An 8,833-nucleotide genomic window follows, 5' to 3' on the forward strand; every position below is an offset into this window, starting at 1 on the left:
GTGGCCTCAGCCCGGCCGCATGGAAATGGCTGTGGGGAGAACTGCCTGACAAGAGTCAAAACCACCAAGCCATTCAGGAACGAATGCTCAGACCCAAAAGCCAGAGGTACGTCCGCAGAGACTTCGTGGTCCTGGGAAGAAAACTTGGGATGAAGAAGAAGGATGTGAAGGCTGGACAGGTGACTTCTTAGAGAATACACAAAATTAGGGTTGCTTAACCCTGCAAGGACAGCAGCTCCAAGACAGACAAAACGAAGGGCCAGCGGACTACGCGGTGGTTTTCTGTGGATGGCCAACATAAAAGCACAAATGCAGGGGACTCCTGCAGGGAACCCCGGCAGCCGCAAGGAAACACGTTCTCTGGCGATGATCAGTGCAAAGGAAAAGGGAGGCGCCCCCTAACAGTGCTTATGGCCTTAACGTCGTGAAGCCAGACCTTGGAGCATGGGGGAGGGGCAAGGAAGGAGGAGATGGGGCACAGGGGATGAGCCCCTGGTCTACGCCAGAGTTATCTCACCTGGTTCTCGCAGGAGAGGAGGACCCCACACCCCACAGACATGCCAAAAGGAATACCTGAGAGGGTGCGCCCAAAGAGCGCTTAGCATGTGTCTGCTCAGTGTTAGGAATTATTTTTATTAGCGTTGCTATTTTCTTCTATTTTGTATCTCTCAAGTCTCAACTGGAATGTGACTTCTTCAGGGAAGCCTCTCCTTAACCCCCAAACTATACTGGGCTCCCTTTCTGTACTCTCAGAGGGCCCCATCATTGTCACGATTGTTATTACATGATACGTGTCTAGTGTCCTGCCCACTAGACTAATTTCCACGAGGGCAGGAACATTATCTGTCGCCCTCAGGATCCTCAGAGCCCAGCACGTGCCTGGCACCCGGAAGGTGCTCCGTGCAGAAGTGCTAAGCCGAGGAACGGCACGTTGGAGGTGAGGAAGGGGCCGTGGAAAGCTTCTCGCGTGCACTTGGAGGGAGACAGGGAAACTGACACCCAGAGACGTACGTGGACTCACCCAGGGTCACAGGGCTGGGAGCGGAGTAGTCGGGCAGAAACGCGGTCCCTTGACTCCACAAGAGGCAGAAGCCTGGAAGCTGTCTTTAGTCGTCACACCCCAGCCCTGCCCCCCACGAGGAAACCACACAGACTCATTTGCCTAGGTCAACAACAACAGCAGCAAGACTCTGGAGGACATGAAAATGAAAAGCGCACCACTCCCTCTGACCCCACCCTTCTGCCCCTCACAGCACCCTGGACTCGGCACCCTCCACCGTTGCTACGCGGGGATTTCTCACCTGAGAGGTCCTGGGGTGGTGATGGCTGAACAGCCCGTGTGAGCATCACGTGGCTCGCGGGAGCCAGCCACCAGGTCACTGGTCAGACCCTGCAGGCCAGACGGGCCAGTGCTCTGGTAGGACATGAAAGGCACGGTGAGGACGGTAGGACAGGGCGGCCAGTGCTATGGAGTGAGGAGGGGGCTGGGAAAGACTTTAAAGATGATGAGGTTGGAGCTGGGCATCCAAGGATGAATTCACGGTCCACTGGGCAGGCAGAGGAAGGGCAAGGGCAACGTGGAGGGAAGGAAGAGCACGTGCAAAGGTACAGAGGTTTGCCCGAGCTTCAGGAGGTGAAGCAGGCAGGGTGACCTGGGCTGGGGGGCAGGGGGCCTTGCTAGCCACGCTAAGGGGTACGGACCTTCTCCAGAGGGCGAGAGCAGCGCTGAAGGATCTGCAGCTGAAAAGCGACTTGCTCAGATTGTTTGCCTTCCATCACCATGGCAACAGGAGAGAGGCTGGACTGGGAGTTGGGGAAGGCTGGAGGCAGGCGTCTCCCACGGAGGACAAACTCTAAAGCTCAAAGCCGTGTGCCCCAACTGCTAGACCCGCTAGACGCAAGAAGGAGCCAGTGTCTGCTCTGTGCCACCAGTCACCCACTTTTTCCCATTCATCGGCCCCCACCCTCCAATCGCATGCACCTTGCTACAGCTATACCTCGCTTATCCGGAAGTCACTTAGCTGATAACCCAACTATCCATAACCTCCCAGCCACTAGCCTGGAAGCAAACAGAAAAGACTTGGAGACGGCCACCATTCAGGCCGCCAAAGTCATGCCCTACAAGCCACGATCTCCACAGGCACAGACAGGCTGCCACTTGGGCTGGGTCATCTCTGGTCATCAGCCCAACTCTGGTGCTTCCTAGCCGTGTGGTCTCGGCCCCCAGTTCCCCCCCACACGAAATAAAGATAACAGCTGTAGCGACCTCAGAGTGTGGCTGTGAAGATTAAAGGAAATGGAGAAGTACTTAGCCCACTGCCCAACACCATGAAATTATAGCTACAGGGGGAAAGGACAAAAAGAAAGATGACAGAAATTTTGCCCTGAGCAGACCCAAGGTTACAATATGGCAGGTAGAACCATTTGATATTTTCAAGAAATTATTAAATCACACACCGTGTGCTAGATTTACAAAGGCAAGCAACACATTTTACAAAGATTTCCTTTAAAACTGGATACCATGAAAAGTTTTGGTGTTTAGAAGATAGAGCTACTGGAAAAAGTGATGTGTGCAAATTCACTTACAAGAATGACATAATTCTGTGTGTACCTGTGTACATCGAAAGCATCCCCCCATATCTGTAAAACACACATCGTGTTTAACAGAATTGAATAAGATGCCATCAATTGGACCTAGAGACTGTCATACAGAGTGAAGTAAGTCAGAAAGAGAAAAACAAATACCGTATGCTAACACATATATATGGAATCTAAAAAAAAGAAAAAAAAATGATCAGAAGAACCTAGGGGCAAGATGGGAATAAAGATGCAGACCTACTAGAGAAGGGACTTGAGGATACGGGGAGGGGGAAGGGTAAGCTGGGACAAAGTGAGACAGTGGCATGGACATATATACACTACCAAACGTAAAATAGATAGCTAGTGGGAAGCAGCCGCATAGCACAGGGAGATCAGCTCAGTGCTTTGTGACCACCTAGAGGGGTGGGATAGGGAGGGTGGGAGGGAGGGAGATGCAAGAGGGAAGAGATATGGGGACATATGTATATGTATAACTGATTCATTTTGTTATAAAGCAGAAACTAACACACCATTGTAAAGCAATTATACTCCAATAAAGATGTTAAAAAAAAAATTAAATCACTTTTTCGACTATAGGACTTCTCATACACTTTAGTGTGCTAGCGTGCTTGATAAATCTCTAAGGAAGGAATAGGGTTTCCTATTTCATGAACTTTTAGACAGGAGTCCTTTTCTTTTTCGCGGAACATCTTGCAGGACAGATGGAACAGTTTTAGAAACTCTGATTTAGTAAATAAAAGAAATATAAAAAAAAAAGATGCCATCAATTGTAAGATGCACCATTATTTTGTGTGCCATTAAGAAAGAAATATTGCTGCCTATTATAATGGTAAGACACCATTGATGGTAAGATGCATCTTGATTTCAGAATTGTTAAAAAAAGTGAAAACATGTACATCTTCAAATTGATGGACTATCCTAATATGTAATATATGTTTGCTGTGGGAGTGTCTCATCTTGCCTTTGGGCAGAAGTCAGATGTAGTCTTTCCTTTGTCCGCCTCCCACCCCATCTATGCCAGAAGCTCAAAACTCAAACTTCACGCCTCGCCCTTGAGCTGCTGGCGACCACCCTATCTTGCCCCTCCAGAAGCTTCCTCTCTTAAGAAGCTGATCCAGGCTTTCAGCCCACCCACAGCTGCACCAGACAAGCCTCCTGGTTCATAGAGGTCCCACAGGGCTGGCCAGCTCGGCTTCTTGGGGTGAGCCTCTCTGAACTAAGACCAAGTCAGCACTATTTGAGTGCTTGTCTGAACCCAAGCTGGGGCCTCCAACGCCGGGCTGCCCAGGCAAAGGCGACCGGCTCTCCTTCTCCCACTTCTCAGCCAGTGAACTTGTGATCAACGACGAACCCGGGACTACAGAGTAGCCTGCACTGCGGAGTCTCCCCACCACGACCCTCCCAGTAACCCCAAACATGCGTTTCACCCACTTAGCTTCCACCTGATTCTTCTCGAAAGAAACGAAAAGGGGTGCATGGGAGGGAGGGAGGGAGGGAGGACAGGGAGGGGAGGCAGAAGGTCTTCTTCCACTACAGTTTGTGGAGAGAAGATAATTTGTCATCCCTCACCTAAGAGATTGGCAGGGGTCTTAAAACCCCAATGAGGCCCGGCATACAAAGACCCTGAGCTGTCCCTACCCACCGTCCCAGCTAGTTATTCTCCAGAAAGCAGAGGAGGGTATCCTGAAGCAGGAAGAGAGAGCTGGACCGTTTGAAACTGTCTTCTCTGGCTTCCTGGACCCACGCCACGGTGGCCACACTGAGGAAGCAGGTAAGCACGAGATGCCCACTCCCTTGTTCTCCAGACACCCAGGGAGCGTCTCCCTGTGCCAGCCGGGCCTGGCTGGAGCCCCCGGCCTCCTTTCCACACCACACAGGGTTCCCAAGCAAGGGCACCAGCCCCATCACTTCAGGAGCTTATTCAAATTTTAGAAAAATACAAACTGCAGACCCCACCCTTGGAAAGCTGTGCTGTAGGGGGTGCCTGGAGAATGTGTGTTTTGACAAGTTCTGGGAACCAGTGCCCTACTGGGTGGTCCCAGGCCAGGAGGAAGGGAGGTGTGGAGGAGAAGACAGAACGACCACCCAGGCAGGAAGAGAAGGGGATCCAGACAGGACCCTGGGGGCAGACCTGGCCTACTTCTGGCCCTCATTTCGCCTAAACCCACCCCTCCTCTCTGCAGGAGGCTTGTAACTCACTTGATACCACATCCTGCTGCTTTCATCTCGCCTTCCTTTTCCCTCTGAACAATCTCCTTCCTCCTACTGACCTGAACTTCTTGCTTATTTACCGCAGGCCTGGGATAGGCCAGCACGCACGCCCACGCGCACACACATGCACACACGCACACAGAGTCACACGGGGACACCCGGGGTGTAAACACGAATCCGCTGACAGCAGCCACTGTCTGGGGACCCACGCTCGCTAGAGGTCCTGGTGGCTAAGGACCCCTGATGCCAAGGCTCACCGAGAGAGCTCCCAGACGGGAGGGCAGACTCTTTGACCCCACGACAAAGGGCGGCCTTAAAAGAGGCAGCAGAAGGCTGCGGCCACGCTCGGACCGCACAGACACGGCCAGCAGTGGCTACTTAGATAAGGAAGGACAGTCGCCGAAACGCCCTTCTATCTCCGGGATTACTGGGCACGCGTGTGTGCGGAGCCCGTCCCCGGCAGTGGACCTTATTCACGGCGCCAGAAGACAGCAGGCTCTGTCCAGCCCACCCGCCGCAGCTGATGCTCTTAGGACGCACGGCTCCCCGACGGACCACGGGCAACTCTGTCTCGGCCTCGGGCCCCCACGCGTGCCCTCCGCGCCCCCGCGCCCCGGCCACACACCTGCAGTCCCCGCTGGGCGCCGAGCCCCTCTCCAGCGGCGACTCCCTGCGACTCCGGGGACGGTCGGGACCACCACGCCCGAGCTGGAGACGCGCGCGGTAAGTCCCAGCATCTATCCGGGCTCCGCTCCGACGGCGGGCTGGGGGCGGGGCCACGCCGGGGCCGGGCCTGCTCGGGACGGGAGCGGGGCGGGGCTGGCCGCCCAGTCGGCCTCTAGCGCCACCTGGTGGCCGGGCAGCGTCGGCGAGGCGCCGGCCTGACCCAAGCGTCCTCGGAGTCGCCCGAGTCCGCCGCGCGCCTGAGAAGCAGCCCCAGCTCTGAGCCCGTCTGCCCTCGGAAGGAACAGCCCTGGCCGGGGGCGGGCACGGCAGAAGGGACGCCAGCAACGAGCACCAGCGACCCCCCAGGAATGAGGTGAGGTGAGGCCGGGGGAGCGGAAGCGCGGCTTTGGCCGGGGCTGGATGCGTGGGCGGAGCAGGAGAGGGGCCTGGGGTGAGGGCTTCGGGGAAGGAGGAGAAAGGGGAAGCTCCGACGAGCTGCTTCCTTCTCTCACTGCGACCGAGCGCCCCACTTCCTCCTCCTACTTCTATTTTCTTTGGGTGCTGTTAACATTTAAAATGTCTGCACCCCTGCTGTGCAGACGGATGCCGTGACCCTCACCCTTCTGCAGAAACCTTCCTAGAAATACCAGCCGATCCAGACTTTGCGCACTGCTGCTCCAGCCTCTGGTCTGACTTTCTCACCTTCCATCACCAGTGGCTGTGACTTCAGCCATTTCTCGGCTCCTGAAGGCGGGTTGGGGTAGTCTCCAGAGTCGAGGCCCTTTTCTGGCCGCCCCCTTTCTCCCCACAGGCCACGCGGCAGATGTAGTTTTACCGGAGCTAGAAGAGCTCTTCGCGGGATCCCGGAAGTCACTGCGCTTCCCTGTGCCTCCGTTTTCTCATTGCAAACTGGGAATGAGAAAGTTGGCTACTGTGCTGACAGCCCTGGCAACGAAAGAATCGCAGTTTATGTCAGAGTTCGCAAAGGGCAAGGCTGGAATTTCCATTTCCACTCTTGAAGGGGACTCTGTGTCACAATATCTGTTAGAGGCGTTCAAAATCGGCCACAAGATCAGCCGTTATTGTTGGTCAAAAGCCACAGCCCTACCTGAGGCGTTGAGAGATGTGAACGCCAATGATTTTTCTTTTCCTGACTCGCTAAATACCAAGAAAAAGCAACTTCCCCAAAAACATAGAAACAGAAAGTACCCTTGGATGAACGCAGAGAATTGGTTCCAGCTTACAGTTAGAGATGGGAAGGCGCCCAGAACCATCTACTACTTCTACTCCTCATCCACCACCCGGACCCTCACACCCACCATTTTACAAATAAGGAACCAGAGCCAAAAAGGCTGTGAGAGGATGTGCCCGAGGTCGTACGACTTGAGAAGGGTGGCCATGGACTCTGGTCTCCCCAGTCCTTACTTTTTCCACCACAAAACAAGGAGAAGGGGGAAGATGGAGACAGCCCAGACGTGGCCAAGTAGGGAAGAAGGGGTAGAACGGCTCTGGAAGCAGGAACTGAGTAGTGAGAATGACATGGCCTGTGCCAGATTGACGTGGTGGATTCTGAGAGCACTTTGAAAGCTACAGAGAGTGCTGGAGAAGTTATGGCATCCTTGCCTTCTTCCATGTCTTTGGTGTTCCTAAAACTGAAGGTGGAGGAAAGCCGAAACAGAGGTGCCCATTAGGGTTCACTACCAGGGAGCTGAGCATCCCATGAAGACCACTTGGTCCCATCCCGCATCAAAAGTGGACATTCTCTTTCTCCACCAGCAGGTGTGACCCAGGTCTTAAGCTTGCCTGTTATCCACCCCCACCCCACCCCTACTCTCCCACTCAGCTCCGCCTGTGTCTCCCTGTCTCAAGAGGGCAGACCAACTGGGAGATGTGATCAGCACCTGACACCTATTATCCAGGACTTAGAACTACAGCCACCCAGGACTGGAGCAGGGTCAGACACTCAAATGTCTCCAAGAGCCAAACAGCTCAGACTCAGGGACAGAACTGGGGAGGTGGTGTTCATTTACTAGATTACAGCATTTCACGATAGTATTGTTGATGCTCTGTGCCTCCTGAAACAAACCCTATTGACATTTCAGTCCTTTTTTTTTTTCCTTCCAGTTCAGTAAGGTTTTCTTTCCCCTACACATCTTTTCCATATTCTTCTTATGAGTTTTTTATCTGGTGGCATCTCACATTGTATCCTTTCAACAGGCACTCTTTGTGTATTAAACATTATAGGAATATTCTTCACTTCTGCCGAGAAATATGCATGCTCCCATGTCTCCTGAAGCACATCTCCCTCTTGGCCCCTTTTACTTTTCCACATTTACTAGAGACATGATTACAAGACATATTTCACTTTTACGCAATTCTGTTATAAGAAAAACTACTGCACAAATACAGAACATGGCAACCGACCCTTGACCTTGATGTCTGGGGACAATACAGTATGGAAACAATAGGGTGTGGAAAGGATGCAAATGAGGAGACCTCTAAAGCACCCCCCACTGAGGGGGGCAACTTCAGCTCACTGTGATCATGTGAGAATGCAGGGCTGGTGTGGTCAGATTTTATAATTTGTAAAGAGAAACCAAAAACTGAAACTCTTAATCTGAAATCTCCTGATTTTTAAATGCTGGAAACTAATTCAAAACAGTATTTTAAACCGCTTTGCAGGCCAAACCAGACATGACCTACTGACTTTCAGTTTGTGACATCTGTTCTATATCATACAGGTGGGAGCTGCACCAGTAAGACCTGAGTTATTCCTGTTAGTGCGAGCTAATTTGTTCCTACTGGCTCAGGAGATAGAGTTTACACAAGGGGCTGGTGCAGGGGGCTGTCAGTGTTAAGAGTTTATTAATATTGTTCATCATATGAATAGGACACAGGAGAAAAACCATATAATTATCCTAATATGATGCACCCTGATGAAAACTCTTAGTGACTGGGAGTAAAAAGACTTTTTCAAGATGATAAATGTATTTATTCCAATTCAACAGACAGTGTGATACCTAGTGATAACCTGGAATGGATAATATAGTCCTTAATAACAGGCAATCCTATGAAAGCGAGGAGCAAAACAAGAATGTCACACTGTGAATAGTGTCAACCATATTCTGAAATTCAAGGAAAAACAATGAGAAGAAAAATAAATGAGACATAAATTAGGGAAGGAAGAGTCAAGCTTACTATTACTTACAAAAGATATGATTGTCTAGCGGAGAAACACTGGCTAATGGACTGAGGAACATTTAGAACTTATGAGAGAGCAGAGTAAAGTAGCTGGACACAAAAGTAAATATATGACATTCAGTAGTTTTCTGTACACAGCATTGACCAAATCGAA

The 8,833-nt window shown here is 51.8% G+C and overlaps 1 protein-coding gene across 1 annotated transcript in view; it reads right to left on the reverse strand.

Annotated features, from left to right (window-relative positions):
• Positions 1 to 5,561, reverse strand: part of PIK3R5 (phosphoinositide-3-kinase regulatory subunit 5) — a 71,699-nt gene extending 66,138 nt beyond the window's left edge. The window contains exon 1 of the mRNA XM_059907378.1: positions 5,438 to 5,561. The gene's annotated coding sequence lies outside the window, so the exon portion shown is untranslated. The remainder of the gene's footprint in view (positions 1 to 5,437) is intronic.
• Between the last annotated feature and the right edge of the window lie 3,272 nt (positions 5,562 to 8,833).

The sequence above is a fragment of the Balaenoptera ricei genome, chromosome 20 (assembly GCF_028023285.1).
Source record: "Balaenoptera ricei isolate mBalRic1 chromosome 20, mBalRic1.hap2, whole genome shotgun sequence".
Classification (NCBI taxonomy): Eukaryota; Metazoa; Chordata; class Mammalia; order Artiodactyla; family Balaenopteridae; genus Balaenoptera; species Balaenoptera ricei.